Source organism: Bolinopsis microptera, chromosome 6 (genome assembly GCF_026151205.1).
Source record: "Bolinopsis microptera isolate Bmic1 chromosome 6, MBARI_Bmic_1.0, whole genome shotgun sequence".
Lineage (NCBI taxonomy): Eukaryota > Metazoa > Ctenophora > Tentaculata > Lobata > Bolinopsidae > Bolinopsis > Bolinopsis microptera.
This window is the reverse complement of record NC_087077.1, coordinates 12,923,326-12,946,082: the sequence shown is the minus strand read 5'-3', so window position 1 is coordinate 12,946,082 and position 22,757 is coordinate 12,923,326. Positions and strand designations below refer to the sequence as shown.

Below are 22,757 nucleotides of genomic sequence, written 5' to 3'. Positions count from 1 at the left end.
CTCTTCACCAGCGAACATTACCCCTACAAGAAGTTTGTGAGGATTGTGGCACCCCTTCTCTTAGCTCGACAATACCCACTTTCTGTGTGGACCTTGAAGTCAAGTAAGGAATTTCAAACAAATATTATCCTAAATTATATCTCGTGTCACCACCTGCTATTGCACAAGCATTTGACGGGAGCAGCGACAAAATTACAAACATTTTTTAAAGTGACAGGATCGTTAACTAACACCCGCAGTTCTTGGCATCAGGCCATGCATTGTTCCTTGATAGTCGGTATTCAAACCGGCTTAATCTAATAGAGCATTCCATTGAAGTATGGGGTTAGGTATTTAATGCCACAAATGATTCTCTGACGTAATAATGCCATTATTTTGGTGCTTGTAACCTCATCTCGAAAGATAATGTGGTTATTAATTTAATACAAGCAATAAATTACAAACATAAAATCAATACAAGATTTGAAATAGTAAAAGTTGACGCCACAATTCAATAACTAAATAAATCAATATCGTTCATTGATAGTAACTCTTTATCCAGGGAGCATGGGAAGAATATGTTTCCAGAAGCCAGCTAAAGGTAAGTAAATGATTCTAGAATAATCTAAAATAAAGTTCTGACGCAATTGGTAACTTAAAGGTTTATTCATAAACGCGACCAACCATCAACACATAGTATAATTTTGATTAGTTGACCATAAACGCAGACAAGATCTGGGCGGTTACAGAACAATTTAGTGATACTACCAATAGTAGTTTGTAACAACACTTGTAAATCATTCGGTGATTAACATTTGACAACCTTCAAATGGAAATGTCATCATTCAACATGTTGCAGCTCCCACTCACTGCAACAAGAACAACGTGAAACAGTTAGTAAAGCACACCTTCCTCGCCAGCAGAACAGGTTAGTTAAATAAAGGGGTGCAAACCTCTGAACAGACAGTGATATTTTGAAATAACGCTCTATGATATATGATAATAAAGTTACGGTGACTCAATAGATAAAACAATTAGCTCTCTATAGTGCGAGTAAAAATAGATCCTTTAAGGGAGTCTATATTTTATATATTACCAAAAACCATTTATAACGATCTCTTTTATATGTAATTCTTCTAACTTTTCAATAGCGCTGATAGCATAAATCAGCAGCATAAAACTCCTTTTATGGTCCTAGGACCTAGAGGAACCTTTGGCCTACAGCATACTGACATTCAATTTAGCTGGAAGTTTGTTAACAAAATTGGTCGAGACCTCTGTTAGAAGTTCTCCTAAATCCCGAGACATCCAAATTGAGATGTAGGATGTTAACCAATGTCTGGCATTTTCTAAAAAGTTGAGATATAGTATGTTGACCCAGTCTGATATCTTCTAACAAGTTGAGATGTAGGATGTTGACCTTTGTCGGAGATTACTTTCAACAACTCCACTAACAAGTTGAGATGTAGGATGTTGACCCTGTCTGAGATTCTCTTACAAGTTGATATGTAGGATGTTGACCCAGTCTGGGATCCTCTAACAAGTTGAGATGTAGGATGTTGACCCAGTCTGATATCCTCTAACAAGTTGAGATGTAGGATGTTGACCCTGTCTGGGATCCTCTAACAAGTTGAGATGTAGGATGTTGACCCAGTCTGATATCCTCTAACAAGTTGAGATGTAGGATGTTGACCCTGTCTGGGATCCTCTAACAAGTTGAGATGTAGGATGTTGACCCTGTCTGGGATCCTCTAACAAGTTGAGATGTAGGATGTTGACCCAGTCTGATATCCTCTAACAAGTTGAGATGTAGGATGTTGACCCAGTCTGATATCCTCTAACAAGTTGAGATGTAGGATGTTGACCCTGTCTGAGATCCTCTAACAAGTTGAGATGTAGGATGTTGACCTTTGTCGGAGATTACTTTCAACAACTCCACAACTGTTCATCTTCCCACTATTAATGTTATCTAAGTTTTTCAACCAATCACCTTTTAACCCCTTCCACAACCGTTTCGTCACATAAAAGAGAACGAAGTAGATGTACTCGAGGAACGTAAAGAAGCTGAACCCCAAAAATAGCCCAAACACACCCCCGACATCACCCAAGTAATTGTTAATAGTGTAAGTTCTTATTTCCTCCACAACTTTCATCGTGCTCGGAAACACCACACGAATTCCGATTAAACTGGACCGGGCTTCATCCACTGAGACGTTGAAATATACGGCTGCCATTTTCATTGCCAAGGGATATATCGGGGTGGAATGTATCTCCGCGTGGTAATATTTACCCCTGCAGGATGGTAGACAGCCAGACGAAACCTTTTCTTTGATTTGGCTGTCAATGAGTCGTTTACTTTCCAAACTAAGAGGTATCTCCGTGGAGAAATCCACTAAATCCTCCAGCTCTTTTAAAGTACAGAGTCTCGTACCTTGACTGTAGTTGTTGGGGACGTCTATGCAACCGTAGGTGTTGTTAATGTACACCAGAGCGTTAGAGGCGTAGCAGGCGTAACTGCACGTCTCTGGAGGTCCGTAGAAAGGAACAGGGTAAAAGTCCCCTGGTGAGGTGTTAGGGTAGCAGACTGTCTTTCTGTCTCGGACTGGCAGGGCTGTTACTTCTTCCACTGACATTTTCATTGTGTGTACCAGGCCTGGAGTCAATACGTCACCTTTGTCGAACCTGTTTTAGAATTAATCATGTCAGTTAGTAGAAATGGAATCATTAATTAGATAAGTGTGGAGATGTCGTCTTCAGAGTAAAACAGTGTACATGAAACAGCTTTTTACCATTTCCACCGTAATTTTTTAAAGAAATTCCTTTTTACCTGTTTGGAAAAGAACCCTGATCCTTGATGAAGACCTCTAACCCGTTCTCCAGATCCACCCTCAGAGACTTGCTGAGATCTAGGATAGTCAGGAGGTTAATAGCTCCGAGCGAGCCCTCCTCCAGTGGAATCCTCCTCTCAGCGTTCACCTGATAACAAACTCCTCGCTCTGTAAGAACGAGCTTTATATCAGAGTTACAGGTGTAGTTAGAGTTTCCTGTCAGTTCGTACCCTATGTAGCAGTGTGTTTTCTTCAAGGTCTCTTCGTTTAGACTGCTGTACCTGTTAATGAATGTTTTACAACATTCTATGACAGAAAATTACATGGTTTTATTATTCTGATATCCTTTAGGCGATAAAACAACGAATAATGATTAGGTTGATTACTTTTCTGAAACGAGAATTTATTTGACCTTTAAGGACATCAAATTTTTCGATTGAAATAATTTGTTCTTGTTTCCCAGATCTCGTAATTTTCTTACTTTAGAGTGAATTCCGTGTACGTCATGTTTCCATACTGATCCATTAGCATACTTTTCCTCTGGTTCATGTAAAAGTTCTCAAATATAGTCTCGTTTGGCTGTAAGGTAAAGTTTGAGGTCTTGATGTGGGAGTAAAGTTCATGAAGTTTGGGATGAAGTCTTGATAGATCAATACGGTTAGTGGGACAGTAGAAGATGGAGGGACTGTGGCTTGTCGTGATGGGCACGTTTTGGTGCATTCTCGTCCCTCGGGGATCATCCTGATAATCCACTGAATCTGAAATATTTTCGATATTTTGGATTTCTTCCTACATCGGCGTAACTGAGAGCGGAATTATATTAATTTGTTTTCCAAACTGGAGCCTTCTAATTCCAATCAAAATTCATAAATTATCAAGCTCTACTGGTATGAACACAATGTTAGTATTTAGATACAAAATAATACCTAGTATAATCGTTCTGACTGTAATCGCCAAGAAGACGATGAAGACTATGAGAGACAGTATTCTGATGGGACCTCGACCCCTGCTCATAAGCTTTACTCCATGGGTTGTGGTCTCATCTGCAAAGTTGTACAGTGGTCCCCATTTTCCCGCGGGTAGTACCACTCTCTGGTCCTGTATATCTACTGACGGCCGGTACTTGTTCATTAGACTCACTTGATGATGTTTGAAATGTTAGATCTTGGGTTTTTTTTCTTAAAACTATGCGAAATTAAACTAGTTCAAGCTACAAACTCTACGCTTGTACATTCAATGTGTATAAGTATTTAACAAGGAAGGGGGCAGTAAACCAAAAGTATTGAGCAACCATGGGCATGACAGAACAAAGAATGTCCCTTTCTCCAGGACGATCCCGGAAAAAGCTTTCACAGATTAGTATTCATGGTTTTAATAGTAATGTATGTATACTTCTCATTGCTTCTTTGTCTTGGATAGCTTCCTTTGTATATCTGAGACCTACTCTCTACCAAACTATCAAGCAAGCTGACATATGTATGTGGTACTCTAACTCGATTTCTAGTGTCATTAACGTTTAGCTTATTAATGTTCAGCCGTTAAATGTTCAAACTTCAACCAACATGATCTCAGATCTGATGTACACTTCTGGTTTAGTTTTTTATGCACGAGATGCCCAAAACGAGTTGGTAAACTAAAGTCTAAACGATCGAGTCGAGAAATGAGCTACCGAAATGAGCTATATCGTTTATATATCCTAAGCGGTTTCGAGCAATAGTTCGGGATCGTTAACCGGATTTTCGGCTTTGAACCGGATTTAACCATGTTAAGACCAGTTTCCAAGTAGACTTCGAGACTGATTCAATTAAATAGGAAGATACCGCGTGTCATATCATATTATACACTGTGTATAGTATCATATATATATTAGCTCTGCACTTGAGCATTAAATATTTCAATCTCTACCTAAGTACTTTTATGATATAGCCACAAATATACTAACATACTGCTAAACGTCAAAAGAACGAATTGCAGAAGCACTAGATCGTGGTTACCAGTACCAAGTGTCTGAACTGAGACCATAGGAGAGGACCTAGTCAGTACCCCTACAAAAAATCTAAGATGGCTAGCGCGCAATAACCATCTTAAAGTTAAAAAGGTTTTCTTAAGAGTTAAGTCTAAGATACCTAAATATGAGGGTTGATGCGCGCTAGCCATCTTAAATATCCATCTTAGAAATCTAGCGTAAACATATTTACGAGAGTTTAACGATCTTGTAAAAACGTTTTTGAACTGACACCATAGGAGAGGATCTAGTCAGTCGACATGGTCAGTATCTTAAAAGCTATTAATCTACTGTAAATGGCAGATGGGACATAAGATGGACTAAGCCTATCTTATTTCTTAGTTCTTACACAGTAACAACTAATTTTTACAACCCTTCGTAACATAATGCACACGTGCGCTATATGGACCACGTGCGCTATCATATGGCCCACGTGCGCTTTATGGCCCACGTGCGCTATCATATGGCACACGTGCGATATATGGCACACGTGCGCTATATGGCACACGTGCGTTATCATATGGCCCACTGTTACTTACAAGCCTCGTATAGTAAATTAGTGAGATGAATGAAAAACGCTTATGTAGGAGCTTATAGGACTGGGGTCAGTAAAACGTTTAGTATGTGCCATGGATCCTGTGGTTCATTCAGATGCATTTAATTTTATGGACATGTTACAATGAACGCCACATAAAAACCGAAAATATAAGTAAATTAGGATGAAAATTGTTTTCGAATACGCCGTACAAACATTTTACAAAAAAGTGAAAGTTCCTGATCATCAGAATATACCTTAATCACAAAGAAAATAACCATTGCCATTTTTAAATGATATAAAACTCCAGCCGATGAAATTCGTCAAAACCCGGCTAATAGCTTGATAAAATTAATGGCATGTAGCATGTATAACATTGTACAATGTACCAGCCATCTTATCATATAGGTACATGCTAGGAATTGAGAATTTTTCAAAGGAACAATTCAAACGTATTTCGCACGGTCAAGGAGTAACGTCTAATGATAATTATGAGGCTTGATCTTGATTGAGTGGCGTTAAAGCACGGCAAAAGAGCGAACAATGCAGTGAATATAAACTGCAGTGGATACCAACGAGTGTAATTTGTAATTTGTAATTACCAAATGATGTGCAGCAAACCACCACCTGTTAATGCAATCACTTAAAAGTAGTGTCAAAAACCGGCTAATAGTTTTATTAAATTAATGGCATGTAACATGTACATTGGTACAATGCACCACTACCAGCCATCTAAGCATCTAAGCATATTGGTACTACCAAATGAACTCGATGTGCAGCTTAACGGGTGATACTCGTAAAACATTTGTTCCAAGACCGTCGACGATGTGCATCAAATCACCTGCACCCTGCAACTATGATGTAATCACTTTAAAGTAGTGTGCATTACTCAGACCCTGTTTAGTGCACGCAGCATGCAGTTTGTAATTATAATTCCGGTTAAACGCTTGAATAGCTTGGAATAGCTTGATCCGACCGAAAGAATACTCTGACATATTCGTGTTCTAATCGTGCAGGGATAATGGGTAGCTGGTAAGTAGTCGGCGGGGGGGGGGGGGGGGGGTTCACCCTGATTTTTTTGTGAAAAATGCCCGGCAAATTTTAGAATTTGGCCGCCAAATTTTTTTAAAGGCCTAACTCAAAATTCTGTCCCAAAACTTAAGGTCATGAGACAATTCTACGTTGATTCTGAAAATTTCATGAAAAAATATTGAAACCCTATTGAGTTATATTGTTTTGAGCGAAATCAGTTTTGCAAATATTGCGAACTGAGATATGGGCGATTTTGTTCATTTTTTGCGATTATTTGAACACAGAATCCATAGTTAGGTAGATATTGAGCTGATAATCATAGAGAATGTGTAGTTTAGGCTTACCTTTCATATAAAGTTAGTTTTATTCAAAAATATTGATATTTGACCAATTTATGGGCCAAAATCGATCAAATTTAGTGCGTATGCCCAAATATGGGCATATAGTTTTAAGGGGGCATACACCAAATCTGTCCAGACCAAATGACCTCATAGGCAGTTCAGTGACCTTCTAGCGCACCGTTTCCACACCAAAAAAAAATATTTTGAGAATACCCATTTTTGTAATCGAGCATTTCCTGGTTAGAGTGGAATTTTCGGAAAAACACAATTTGTTTCGTGGAGAGGCTATAAGTTAATCATTTCTTGCGGTATCGGGTTGAAATTTTGCTCGCCGTCTATTCACATCTATTTCAAGGTGTGTGTAAAATCTTGCTATCGTATCTAAAAAGGCTGGTGTGTTATAAATTTTTAAAGTTAACAAAAGTCAAAAAGTTGAAATTGTCCTTTTCAGACTTATTTTAACCAAAAAGTCAGTCAGGGAAGATCGGATTGATTTGATGGTTGACATAAACTTGTTCTCTGAATTCTGGCGCAGTTTTTGATGCCCTCTAAAATGTTTTTCCTCATTTGTGTTCAGATCTATTGGACTTCAAAGCCAAACAACAAATTTAGGCACATTTTTCATTTTAAATATTTACTGATTTTTCTAAAATTTTGATAGGAATGTGCTAGTGACTTTTTGAAGTGCGCAAAATAACCGCAACTAGCACATTTATATATGAGGTATGAACAACAAAACACCCTAAAATGCTTCCCTTTAAAGTTATGGGAGAAAATGTGATTTTTTGGCTTTGCAGATAAAAAATCACATTTTCTCCAATAACTTCAAAGGGAAGCATTTTAGGGTGTTTTGTTGTTCATAACTCATATATAAATGTGCTAGTTGCAGTTATTTTGCACCCTTCCAAAAGTCACTAGCACATTCCTATCAAAATTTTAGAAAAATTAGTAAATATTTAAAACGAAAAATGTGCCCAAATTTGTTGTTTGGCTTTGAAGTCTAATAGATCTGAACACAAATGAGGAAAAACATTTTAGAGGGCATCAAAAACTGCGCCAGAATTCAGAGAACAAGTTTATGTCAACCATAAAATCAATCCGATCTTCCCTGACTGACTTTTTGTTTAAAATAAGTCTGAAAAGGACAATTTCAACTTTTTGACTTTTGTTAACTTTAAAAATTTATAACACACCAGCCTTTTTAGATACGATAGCAAGATTTTACACACACCTTGAAATAGATGTGAATAGACGGCGAGCAAAATTTCAACCCGATACCGCAAGAAATGATTAACTTATAGCCTCTCCACGAAACAAATTGTGTTTTTCCGAAAATTCCACTCTAACCAGGAAATGCTCGATTACAAAAATGGGTATTCTCAAAATATTTTTTTTTGGTGTTGAAACGGTGCGCTAGAAGGTCACTGAACTGCCTATGAGGTCATTTGGTCTGGACGGCACAAACCACTGTTTTGGTGTATGCCCCCTTAAGCTCATAACTCAGTCATTTTTTGTCCAATCTTGATGAAACTTCATATACGAGTTCAGGGGACCACTAGCTACAAGTAAAGCACCTAAAATCTGTGTTTTGGGCATGTTCAGGGTATTTGGCTAAATTGGGCCTGATATGGACCAAATATGGGCGTGGCTGCCCATGCCCCGCGGGCACCGTTTGGCGGTTGGGATCCGGGACCCCCTCAAAAGTCTGGTCACTGGTCCTAGTTTGTTGGTCAACTGCTATCTCGAAACCAAGTTTTACAAAAAAATCAGGGTGAACCCCCCCCCCCCCCCTGTGTGCAGAGCTGCTTTTTAAATTAAACATTTGTTATCTTATTCGTATTGAAATATAAAATAGACACATGTAAAACAGTTTTTCAAATGATTATATTATTTTTCAGGAACAACAAGGGTGGTTTACAGTGAAAGAACTGATTTAAGTAAGTCAACGAATATAATGTTTTTATGCAGGAAATATCATTCATTTTTCAGTTTTTGTTCAAGTTACAACATAAGAATTAATAATTCCTGATAAGAGTCTTTTCCTTGTCGCATCAAACGGGATCAATAAAAATTTACCCAAGAAAACATTTCAACTATGCGACTCAAAAATAATATTACAATCCGGATTTTAAATAAGAATTAAGAACAACCTCCCCAACACAGGTTACGTGGACCCCCGCTACTTCTTCGTGGTGTCGAAGATAGACGAGCGGTGCGCGACAACACGTGGGCGATGTTGGTGTCATTACCTGTTCAGAGTGTGTCGAGCTGGCAACCAGAAGGGACGGTGTTTCAACACCATCTCCCGGAAATTCCCCTCAGGTAATGCTTTAGTTTAATCACATTTAATTCACATTTTTTAATGATTAATTCACATTGTTGGCCAATTGCTAACAATGTTAAATTAAGTGGCTAGCTCAGTAATTCTGAATAGCAGGTGCTATCCCTAGGGATCATAGTATGATAAATAGTTCAAGTTTTAATACTTTCAACACTACTATATAACAAATAATTTGAGAACTGAAGAAGACGTAGTTACGTGAAATGATTATTTCTATTCAATAAAGTTTCTAGCTTAAAGTCTGCTGCTTCAATTTGTTCGCAAGTTAAGAGTGTAAAGAGAAATTCTCCAAGAGAAATCATAGTATGATACATGCTATAATTTAATCTTTTAATGATTAATTCACATTTTTTTGCCAATGCTGACTTAAACGCTTCTCTTGTTTTATTAAATGAATGAAATATAACCAGAATTGTTTAAAATATTCGTTAAATAAACTTTAATTCCATATTGCCCCTCTAATCACCCACAAATAACACAGGTATTGGCTATAAAGGAGATATAAAGCAGGTGTCTCTAACGATGGTGAAGCGAGACCAGAGGTACTTGTACATACACAGACCTCGCTCCAAATACAGGGTTAGTGAATGGAAAATGTTTATATTTTAGGTCTTTATTAACTCTTTATTAATGAACCCATGACAGTTTTAATAACTTTTATTAAAGAAAAGGATTGCCCTATTCTCCATCTTCATTAAAAGATTAAAGTCACGAAATTGGTTTTATATCACCGGCAAGACAAGCTGTAGCACCGCTCAAGTAAATTAAAGTGAAAGAATGAATAGCTGTAGTCGGCTACATGAACATACGAACGTGCTCCCAAGTTAATCGGATTAAAGCCCAATGCATTGTAACAAATCGAATTTCTAGGCTTTCATATAGTTAACTGCTATTCTTTCACTTTAATTTATTTGAGCGGTGCTCTACGCCCGACGAAACAGTCAAATTATTTCAATATTAAACAAATTCGAACAAAACATCAACTTCAATATTCCACTAGATAAAGTCCGTTTCAAAAGGAACCCGGAAGGAGATTTGTCCGGGAACAGACGAACCTCACGATATGATCTACACGGTGACAATGTGCTCCAGTTATACTAACTGTAACGAGGTGTACGTCACTTACAGACCTACTGGTAAGTGGTTATAAGTAGTTACCTAGTAGTTACCTAGGTTACCAGTGGTTACCTAGCGGTGCAGAGCGACGCGACAGTCGTTAAACAGTCCAACGGAGCACTTTTATTTATTATTAATGACTGAGCATCTTTCTTCCTGTCAAATTAACCGAGCTCTAAGACTATAGCTAGACGGTGCTTCTTGTGCAATAATATATTTTTATAAAACAACTCATTGTGATTTGTAAATTTTTAGGATACGCGCTTTTCAAGAAGACGGTTGTTCCTAAGTTCGTGCTGACGGACAGTTTAAAGAATCAGTGTGAATCTAAAGTTAGAAAACAGTTAACAGTACCCTGTAACCACGCCAAATCTCACTTTGTGCAGGGCTGTGAGTAATCTTATGTTTAATCTTCCTTTAAATTGATAAGTTTAATTTAAGTTTTGCAAAAATTCTCAATCAGTGGTAGACTCACAATATGTTCCTATTTTCGCAAAATATCAGCTTTGTGAGAATGCGCACAACGTAAAAGATCTGATTTATCTTTTTTAAAGTTTTAAATTTAATCACCCTATAATTACAAGGTGCTACGAGGGTCAAAAAGTGCTTCACGAGGAATTGCGGCAATAATATAGGAAGCACCCAGATCCAAGTCTGCCACAAGCTTTACACATACAATCTTTGTCCTCGGCCGGGTATTGAATTTGAATATTGATTATATTATCTTCAATATTACTGATGCATTTGTTAATAGATTTTTAAAATTTTATAAGATGTGAAATTTGAAGCGCTGTTTAGAGTTCATCATTTTATTAAATTGTTCTGAAATATTACCATGTTATTGTAATAAGGATTGCAATCGAGATCAACCGTTTTTATTTTAAATCAATCAACGCAAATATCTAATGATCACATAACTGATAATCCGATTATAATATATAATGATCTGATATCATTCCAGCTGGTTTCTTCCCTGTGTTGCCATGGGGAAAATGCCGTCTCCAATCTACTGGTCAACAGTCCCAATTACTGAACATTGCCAAGAGAGACCTTGACATTGGTAGCATGTTCGAATCGAATATTGATGACGAAGCAGATTTGGTCGATGAAGAGATAATGAGAGAAATGGCCGGTAAGTTTCATGAACTAAACTTTCGTTTATAAAAAGGGTTGCTAAAGTTATTGCTAATCAAAATAATATTGCAAGAAATTTCTCGGTAAAGGTAAATACACTTCTTCAAATTTCAGGACTACAGCCTCCCGAAGGAGGACCAGAAGGACCAGAAGGACCTGGTGGACCACCAGGTGGTGATGGACCTGGTGGACCACCGGGCGGTGATGGACCTGGTGGACCACCGGGCGGTGATGGACCCGGTCCGCCTCCACACGAAGGACCACCCCATGATGGGCCACCCCACGGAGGACCACCCAAAGGAGGACCACCCCACGGAGGACCACCTCCCAGCGGACCACCCCATGAAGGGCCACCCCACGGAGGACCACCTCATGGCGGGCCACCTCCCGGCGGACTACCCCATGGAGGACCACCCCACGGAGGACCACCCCACGGAGGACCACCCCACGGAGGACCACCCCACGGAGGACCACCCCACGGAGGACCACCCCACGGAGGACCACCCCACGGAGGACCACCCCACGGAGGACCACCCCACGGAGGACCACCTCATGAAGGACCACCTCATGAAGGACCACCTCATGAAGGACCACCTCATGAAGGGCCACCTCACGGCGGACCACCCCATGGAGGACCGCCCCATGGAGGACCACCCCATGAAGGACCACGGCTTGGAGGACCACCCCATGAAGGACCACCCCATGGAGGACCACCCAATGGAGGACCACCCCACGGAGGACCACCTCATGAAGGACCACCCCATGGAGGACCACCCAACGGAGGACCACCTCATGAAGGACCACCTCATGAAGGACCACCTCATAAAGGACCACCCCATGAAGGACCACCCCATGAAGGACCACCCCATGGAGGACCACCGCCTCATGGAGGACCACCGCCTCATGGAGGACCACCCCCTCATGGACCACCACCTCCTCATGGACCACCACCTCCTCATGGACCACCACCTCCTCATGGACCACCACCTCCTCATGGACCACCACCTCCTCATGGACCACCACCTCCTCATGGACCACCACCTCCTCATGGACCACCACCTCCTCATGGACCACCGCCTCCTCATGGACCACCACCTCCTCATGGACCACCGCCTCCTCGTGGACCACCACCTCCTCTACCACCACCTCCTCCCCCTCCTCCTCCATTTAAACCACCGAAGACTCATCCAAAACCTCACGCACCAGATACTCCAGTGATCCGCTGCAAACCTAAAGTTATACAATACATAACCCCGCAGAAAAGTAAGTAAATATTAAAATAAGTAAGTAAATGATATTAAATATTTGTCGTAAATTTCCACCAATGCAGTTTTTCTGTTATTTCGATGGGACATCTATCTAACATACACCCTAACAGCTTACAGGCTGCAGTGTCAGCAATGTCTATCTTGGACACCACCTAAGTGTCTGTCTATGGGCAATGAGAAACTGATGTTCCAGAAGGCTTGGAGTGATTACTATCTCTCCATCAAGAAGCAATACCCCGACCTTTGTGGCAAATACAAGGGATGGTTTAAGTAAGAAATTTGAAGACATTCAGATCGATTAAATCTATCCGACCTTTCTCCTATTCCATGGCCTGAACCGGCTGTGTCACTCCTGATTGAATACAGCTTAATTAAGATCATGATATATCAATAGGTACTGCCCCATAATCTATATAAATAATTCAACAATTAATTCCGTAGAAGAGGAGCAATTACGAAACAGGACAAGTGCTGGAAGAAACAATATACTGAGCAGTTCTCCTTCTCAAAGTGCCATGCTCTCCACAAATTCACCATCTGCAAGATCGTTGACAAAGGTTTGTCCTTCTCAGTTTAACCTTCTTTCTTGACTGGCTTAGAGGAACTTTCGGTTTTTCGTAATCACTTGTTACGATTAAACAAGCACGAATAGTAATTGGATGATAAATATAATCAGGGAAGTGGCTCCAAGATATACACTCGAATATTAAACCTCTGTAAATATTCAGGCGATACTCTAACCACTAGATGTACAAACGTAGTGTTCTGGGACGAACCCAAATGTTTCAAACCTCTGAATCTCGGACCTGGATTCCGTAAAAAGTTCGACCTTTGGTTTATAAAGCAGACAAGTAAATACGCCACGAATTGTGGTAAATGGAAGAAGGCGGGATACACGGTTAACGGCGATGTTAGATCAAAAGAGAAGTGCTACGCGAGACGGTATGCCCCACGTGTTAGGTTCCAGAAATGTATAACCTTCTACACTTACAATCTATGCTTGATTACCAATGCTAAAGGTAAGTGTGCTGACCAACTTAATTAAAAGGATTTGCTTCAAAATATCACTATTTACCATCTCAATGTCTTCCCAATATTTCAAATCAACCAACTGTTCATAATATATTATCTTTAGGTTCAATAACCTTTTCCCACTGCACATCAAATGTCTGACCTCTATCTTAGTGTATTACTACACAGCTACACATTAAACCTAACAAAACCCATCTCAACCCAATCCAGATCGGAGCTCGATGGCGTGCAAAAGACAGGTAACCACCACAAAGCTGTCCTGTCTGGGTAAGACAGACCTGCTCTCAATGTACAGGAGAAACTTCGTTATGCACCTCACCAACAAGTACCGAGCACCGTGTGAAAAGTACAAGGGCTACAAGATAACCGGGGCTGTCAAACAGGACAAACGGTGCTGGAATACTGATCCACTTGGTTGGTTTTTTTGATGATTGATTAATTTTAATTTGTAGAGTTATGTGTGACTAACTATAATGTATAGACTTAAATGTGAACAATAACAATTAGTTGTTATAATTCGCCTTTAAAGGTATAAACAACCGAAATGTTGCTTTGGGAACGAAAGCTCTGAGGAAAGGTTTTATAACCTTGCACAACTTATCCTGCAAGCATCAAATAAATCGTGCTTGCCAACAATATTTGTAATTTCCATCCCTTATATTTCAATATAAGGACACCGAATGGCGACAACATTTCCATATCTCAATGAATAATCCCTCAGACCCCAGCGACCCTGCCTCAAATCATAATATTCAACAATCTCAGAACATCACATATCCCAGGTAACAGAGTAGATTACTGTGGGGTGATGTATAGGTACAAAGTTTGCTCCATTACTAGGGGCAAGGAGTCTATCAGCATGAAGTGTACTGATCTGTCCTCCTTCAACAATCCGAGATGTGAGTAGCTGCAGTTTTCTGTTTTGCTGTTATTTGATCCCCCTTTTTAGTTTCCCCAAGAAACTTTTTGAAATATTGTGCTTTTTTTTCTGATCTCCTAATGACATTGTATGAAAATCCGGAGGATTGTTATCTGTAAGGATGTCAAAGTTGCAGGTTTAAAAATTCGAGTCACGTTGTACAAAGCCACACTACGAATTACAACTCAGACTAATTCTAAATCTAAAACCCATGATACAGATTAAACGTAATAAAATAAGGATCACACTTGAGATCTCTAATAGAACCTCCTTTCTAAATAAAGTTACCCCAGGTTTTGGTAAGGTAGACCTACGGGCGTTCTACGCCGAGAAGTTCCGAATAGTTATGCTCCAAGTGGGTCGTAAATACCCGGTACCCGCCGAAAAGTACCACGCATGGGGACTGACCACCGACGGAATTAGAGCCACCAAGAAATGCTGGACTAGGACTTACGGTTTGTGGAATAATTCCTTTCCTGATAAGAGCCTTTTCCTTGTCGCATCAAACGGGTTCAATAGAAATTTATCCAAGAAAACTTATACCAGGATCGGCATAAAACTAATTTGATCGAGAAAAATTCAAACATTCAGTATACAAACATGTATAATCATACAAAATATCAAAATATGACAAATGAAAACTTTAAAAACTTATCTTAGTATTTTAATATCACAACTTTAATCATGTTAATAAAAGTAAACTTATTAGACGAACATCTCCCTAGTCCCTGGTTACCGGCCACACGCAACCCTTTAATAACTCACTTTATTCGTGTCAGAATTTCTGGCTTATAGGCGGTTAAAAGTAATTCAACCATGATTGAAAATAATTTTCTGAAAAATCAAACTGAATCCTGAAACCCCCATAATGTTAGACGCTTTATGGAATCCTTATCTTCACCCTTCACCGCACGCTTACTTAGTAGGTCCGTGTGCATTGCACCGAGGGGCGACAAGGTTCCTCCCCATGCAATCCACTCCAATAGGAATGTAAACACCGTCGCAGCGGTGGAACCACACCTCAGCGATGAAGGGAGAGCTAGCGGGGCACTTCAGGAAATCCACGCTCTCACCTGAGCCATCTCGTTCTCTGAGACATTTACAGAGTCCTGTTGTATCCTGAAAAATTATAGGACAATTTTAAAATCTACTAGAATATCTACTAGAATATACTGTTGTATCCTGACAAATTATAGGACAATTTTAGAATCTACTAGAATATTGGGATTCTCAAAATTAGGTGAAATATTTGCAATCTAGAAAGTGATGAAATCTTCAAAAAGAAAAAGTTTTAATAAGGAGTAATAATTACCACTCTAGGACACCGTCCATCATCCCCGGCTTCTTGTTGTGTCTGGTTCAAACAGGAGTTCGCACTTCCCAGTGTAAATGTAGCCAGCATCAGGATGACTGCACTTTTGAAACCTAACATCGTTTCTTGAATAAAAGTAGTTTATTGCAAAACGGAGCAAACGATTAATTGTCAGTTGCCTTTAACAAATAGTATGATACATTCGTTCGAAAATTTTGAACTTTGTGTAATCGTTTATCATGGTCATATTATTATTATTATGAACAGTCGAGACTAGCTATCCAATATGTACACTGTACAGTCACTGAGTAGTGAGTGCCCAATTGAAATAATTTTTTCTGGTATGACTTACTACCACCACTGGTTCGAGGAATTTTGTGTTCATTTTTTTCGAATGAAAGTTCATTTTCGCGTTTATGATAGTTTTGATGGTCGGATCGAGGCAAATTTTATTGGATTGTGTTTGGCCATTCGAATTACATTTGTCCTGAAAAAATAGAGTTGTAGCTTCTCAGATGACCGAGATACGAAGCATAACGAGTTTATTCAATACGTGTGATCAGGTGATTGGCTTACCTAATCACGTGATAAGGTGACCCCGTTAACCACCCCGTTAAACATTATGGGAATTGTTAAGGGTGCCCAATTAAGGTGTCGTGTCACGGTGTCTCATAATCACCCAGTCAATTTTGCTAACGAGATTCACAAAATGCTTGATAACTTCGTCATTTCTAATCCGTTTTGCCTCATTTTTTTCAGATCAGATGCAACATTTAATAATCTACCGTCTCTGGAAAAATTAGGCATCCAGCATGTTCAAAGAAAACAATATAGGTGTTTTGATATTGATTTTGTTTCAATAGATGGTTACCGTAATGGGTACAACAAGCCTAGCATGAAATATTTACCTACTTACTTGCACTTGTGTAGGTCTGTAGAAGCATTAGTATCGGGTGTTGCCTGCTACAGGCTATCCCGAAACTAGAAGCTTGCTTTAATAATGCTTTAATAATAATAATATGAATAGGCGTGGTCTAAAATATTCGAATTTTTAAATTTTTGCGACGGAATCCTCGAACAAGTTAGTACAGTATGCCATCTGCAAAGCAACAACTCTCAAATATAAAACATAACGGAGGTATAAGACCCAACGTTTGCACACTGACTTTTGGCCCACCCTGTACTTTGATTTCCACCGGAAAAAATTTTAACGATTATGCAGTGGCTCCATTAGTAAAATAATCAACAGAAATTAAAGCAATCTATTGGCATTGTTAATTTTCAGAAAACTGATTAACAAAAATGGGTTATGCATGGTATCACTCTAACTTCGAGATTCCGTTTCCTGAATAATTGTCTGCGATGTAAATGTTGCTTTGAGTACTCACTTCGCATCAGAGTTGATCCCATGACTTAGTTATAAATAGTTCCTCGTATTCTTATTCTCGTGTTTAGTAGAAGACAGAAGTACAGCTTCCTTTTAGCTGTACATTTTCGAAGAAAAGTTTTTCCCTTCTTCAAAGTATTACATTTAATTTGCCAATGAATTTAATTGACCAATGAAGTATTCAGAAAATCCAAGATTAGGTTAGTTTAGAAATGCGACTATAGGACCTTTAGACTTATCTCTATGAAATTATTTGCACTATTGGCTTTCTTCTAGTGTCGAAGAATACTTATTTTCATTAATTATAGAAATACAACTACTATACCAAATAAATCTCTCGTTAATCATCAAGAAGTATTAGCAAATATTATATATTATTTAAACTATTCGGAACCAACAAATTTACGGAGTCGTAAATTTGAGATCATTCCAATGTCGATACAAAAAGTATAAGATCAAGCGTCTTTTGGATTACAATGAATGAGTTTAAAAAATAAATTTTCTTCAGTCTCTTAATTGTTTCCCAATACCTTACTCGGGATTATTACGACGGGTTTATTAACGACCGGTAAAAATATGGTTCGGGAAAAATATGGCGAAATTGCTCAAAACCCACCACATTTTCCCGGTCGCCATTTTACCGGTGTCCAACCTTTCAATTTTAGATTCAAAAATTTTGTCTCAGATGTAAATTTTCTTATTAGAGATAAGCAAGTTTAGAAATTTTCGCCTTCCTAAAACTTGAGAAACAAGTCGAATTATCAATAATTAAATGTTTACGTGTATCAAATAACCATTATAACTCAATTTGTAGAAAATCTTCGAAAGAATGCATCGTTCACATTGTTTAGAATTATGAATAAATGACTGATGAAACTGATTCATGTTATTGACAGTTTTAATTAATTCAAGTTTTAATTTAACTGTTACTTTTACTTTGAGTCCTATTTCATTATGTAGAGATAGTCAATACCTAAGAAATTAAAAATTGGCCTATTTAAATCAACTTTGACAATATAAAGGATATATGACAAGAATTGGGCAAAAAGGTGAATTTTTTGCAATTTTAGCCAAATGAAGTCGAAAAACCTACAACAAGTGTCCCAATAGTCTTCTTTAGTGAATATACGACAACGATTAAAATATGAGCACCCATACCCCTTGGGAAGCCTAAAAGCTGAGTCGGCGGGTTTATTAACGACCGGTGAAAATGTGGTTCGGGAAAAATATGGCGAAATTACCCTAAACCCGCCACTTTATCCCGGTCATAATAATCCCGAGTAAGGTAAATACCACAAAATATTCAAAGTTGCGTGACATTAAAGTCTAATGCAGTCAATCCCGGTGGGGATGAAAGTTTCGGAACATCTGGTAAATAGGACTGCTTTGATAAAAGGAGTAGCAGCAGGACACTTCATAAAATCAGCCTTGCCAGGGTGAAATTTCAGGCAAATACACACGTTGTCATACGAGATCCCGTTCACCAGAATGTCCCGTTCAATCTGAAAAATGGGAGATGTTAACATAGTTACCATGGCAACTTTAGCGTGTTTAACGGGTTTTGGGTAACAATAACACAACAACAAGCCTATTGCCCATTTAAATTGAACTAGTTTTATGGCCGGGCATCCATGTCAATTTTAAGCTCTAGTAGTAGTACTTTCAGCCCCTTCGATATGCTTTAATGTAATTGGTAAATTATACAGTCGGTATAGAGTTACACTGCATCTACTGTATAGTGGATATTATACAGTAGATTTTATTTTATTACTGCAAATGCAATACGTACCATTCTGATCTCCTTGTTCGATCCATGGGTAGAGTTACGCACAAGACAGTTTTCCGTCGCTATAACGATTGTTACCACGAGGAAAACCAACGTACTTCTCACAACGAACATTATCTTTCCTAGTACATACAAACATATAAAGATAAATTAATTCAGTACAAAATTGGAGTAGTTATGCAAAACTGAAAGGTCCGTTAAGTAAAAATAACTCGCATAGATAACATACTGTATGCGTAATTCTGTAATAAAATCATAGGGTGCTAAAAATAAGAAATAGACAAACGGCACTAAGCGGCCGGAGCAAATGCAACGTTGAGTATAAAGTGTATCTTCACTTGCACTCTTCGTATATTCTGGAAGTCAAATCTTGACCTGTATAATACTGCGTTATTTCGGCATCAACTTCCCAGTTCTGCAACATAGTGACTTCCTAGTGTTGGCGTTAGATATTTTAGAAAAATATTACCCTTACGTTTGTTCATCCTTAATATAATTTTCTGTGATGATTAAAGAGTATAGCTGCAGAATTATGAAAATCGCTGTCGCCTTTTAGTGAATCGCTATAACTGTAACACAACATTATATCTATCTATATTATATATATATATATATATCATGCTGCAAAATCATTTTATACCAACTAGCCCCATAATTTTTTAATTGAAATTAGCTATTCAGAATACGGGGTCACCGTCTTTCGTCATTTGATAAATCTCGTTGCCAAATTTATGGAACATGAGTTGAGATGAGTTTCCCTAATTTTCGACATTTTATGAAGAAATCTCAGGCATTTTATGTCAAAAGACCATAATATGTGGCGTTGGCCATCGATTTCATAATATTCCGTGTATTCTTATATTATAATTTTTGGATAAGACAATAAAATAAAATAAAAGAACGTCGCATTACGTAAATGAAACTTATTTCAACATTCAATATAAAATAGCATAGTTGTATCAGAGCTTAAAGGGCTAACATACAATTTTACAAAAAATCACAGAAGTAATTATAAAAATTAGAAAATCTACAGTCCCATACAGTCAATGCCAATAGGTATAGACTTCTCTCCGCACCTGATGAAAGAGACTTCCTTGATAAAAGGAGTATCAGGAGGACATTTCATAAAGCTTGCCTCTCCAGGGTGTTTCTCCAGACATGCACAGAGGTTATCAAATAAATCGTCGTTGATTTTTGGAGTTTTTATCTGCGGAATAAAGTATGTTGCAAAGCTTTATTTTGGTTATGGCATAAATTGATAATGAAGTTATACTTACGAAATCATTGTTCATTTCACTGAATTAGGTACAACACTTTTACTTTCTTTGTAATCCAGGAAATATAACTCAAATATAACTTAGCATTGTTTCAATAACTAGGACATGAACTGGATACAGTGACGATCACTATTCTAAACAAGAATTGCGCCCGTTTTTTCGTTCTGGCGGACGCTAGATTTCCATTTCACATTTACTATACATTTAAGTATAAGCTCCAAACAGCTCACTTCAATCTTCATGATAATAATATTGATAAATTATGCATCAAATACGGGAAACACTTGAAATTTAGTTCAATTGCCGTAGAACTTAACTTGTATCTGTAATTCAAGAAATTATCAGCAAAGGTAAACTATACTCGTGTACACATCAATACACTACGCGTGCCACGTACAAATTGGGCGTATTACCTAATAGTAATATTATACATTACATGCATCATATACATTAAAACACAGTCGCGCCGCGCATTCATAGATCACAGGCTATCTATACATCACATCTCCGCAAGCAATCCTCGCGCGCGCGACTTTTTCGTTGCATGGTAACGGACGGAATGACATCTTATTCAGACCCACCTAACGCGATCTCCAAAATCCACGTTTTTCTGCCAAAACCTCCATTCGTAACCTTTCACTATTGCCTTTTTTCAAAAGGGTGAAAAGGAAAAAATAGAGAATGTAAAACTAACGATATTAATCTTATTGTCTGGCTGATTTGTGTTCTTTTGAAAACAGTTTTTCTGGATTTTCTTCTCCCCATTCAGAACCGCCACCAACAGGAACAGAATCAGCGTCCTTCTTATAACGACCATAGTCCTTCCTAATCTAATTAGTTTACAAATTTACCCAAGTTATTATCGAAAGAGCAAGGTTATAAGTGAAGATCGGTTTTAAAGAGATGAGTGTGAAAAACAAGTTTAAGAAAAACATTACAAAACGGCATAAAGTGTATTTTTAAATGTATTTTAAAATAATTAACAATTTAAGGTTTTCTGGTACAGCAATTGTGCACGACACCCTGAAGTTTCTCATATTCACTACAAGAAAGTATAAACGAATTAACAACACGCATTAACCGAAATGATGCTAAGAAGTAAACCACGCGAATAGAAAACCGAAGAACATTACACGAAGCAAACACAACTTTGAGTATTACTTAATCAGTATGTATCAATCCTTTGTGCACATTCTATGGTAGGATTTGCTACGTATTACTTCGTATGTTTATTATACTGACACAACGACATTAACGTTGTCACAGATTTCCGCGAAAACCTTGAGAGATGTACCATTGAATATGTTTTGGCCTTTTCACCAGTATGAAAAAATATAAAATTTGCTAAAGAATAAGAAGTTTAGGTCCCCAAATTTGGGCCAGCAAGTGGCGTCAAAATCGCAAATAAATGAATAATGTTATCTTTTGAGTTAGATGGGCTCCTGATAGTAACTACTTATGGGCCACCAGTAGCCATTTTCTAAGTGACTCTATCAGATTATCGGTGCCACCGGCGCAAATGTTCATTCGGTTTTATAGTTAATTTGCGATGACATATATCGTCTAAACATTTTTACGTGATTTATTTTCTTCGACTGGATAACGTGTAACGTTTAATTCTCTGACACAGAAAAAGACATAACTAAATATTATACTTTAATAATTATAGTGGAATAATTAATTATTGATAGCTACAATCCACTATTTATAATAGTCACACATCTTTAAATAATTGCACTATTAAAAAAGTTGACGGCATTTAACCAAACTTAATTACAGATTTTGTTATTTGAATCGATGAATAACGAACAAGGCTTAGTACATAACCATTATTTAGATATAATAGAAAATGAATGTATCAGAGCTAAGCCACAGTATTATCTGGAATATACATCCACTATCCAGTGATAAACAATCACATTAACGAAACTGAGAAGCTCCCATACAGTCGACCCCAGTTGGAATGTAGTGCCCGTCGCACCTTACAAACGAAACGCTTCCGACGAAGGGAGTAGCAGGAGGGCACCTCATAAAGTCTGCACTATGTTCACCAGTGTGATGCTCCAGACAAGCACACACGCTGTCAAACATGTTTCCGTTCACTGTGGGGGTTTCATCCTGCAAAACAAATGGATGGTATAACCTTGCAACCACATAGATGGAGTAAAGAATATTGTAAATTCCAGTACCAAATTAAGCACGTTCTGAAAAAATAAAAGATGTTGATTGATGTTATTTCTATTATGTTTTAAACTAACACTGTAAAGCTTACCAAGTGGGTCGGTTGGTTGTTCTTCTTTTGAAAGCAGCTCTCTTCCCCCATAACGACCGTAACCATCAGTAGCAGAATCAACTTTTTTATCGAAAAGAACATAGCCCTTCCAAGTCTATAAAATCTCTTATTTAAAATTTTATTTTTTTCTCTCGTAATATCAGTAGAGAGACAGTATGGAACATGAACATAT

General features: G+C 38.1%; 1 long non-coding RNA gene across 1 annotated transcript; it reads right to left on the bottom strand.

Moving 5' to 3' along the window:
• Nucleotides 1-19,923: 19,923 nt before the first annotated feature.
• LOC134817629 (uncharacterized) lies at nucleotides 19,924-21,118 on the bottom strand. The gene is made up of 2 exons (XR_010160541.1): nucleotides 20,987-21,118; nucleotides 19,924-20,222 (listed from the first exon to the last, which is right to left on the bottom strand). It is a non-coding gene; the product is annotated as an uncharacterized LOC134817629 (long non-coding RNA).
• Between the last annotated feature and the right edge of the window lie 1,639 nt (nucleotides 21,119-22,757).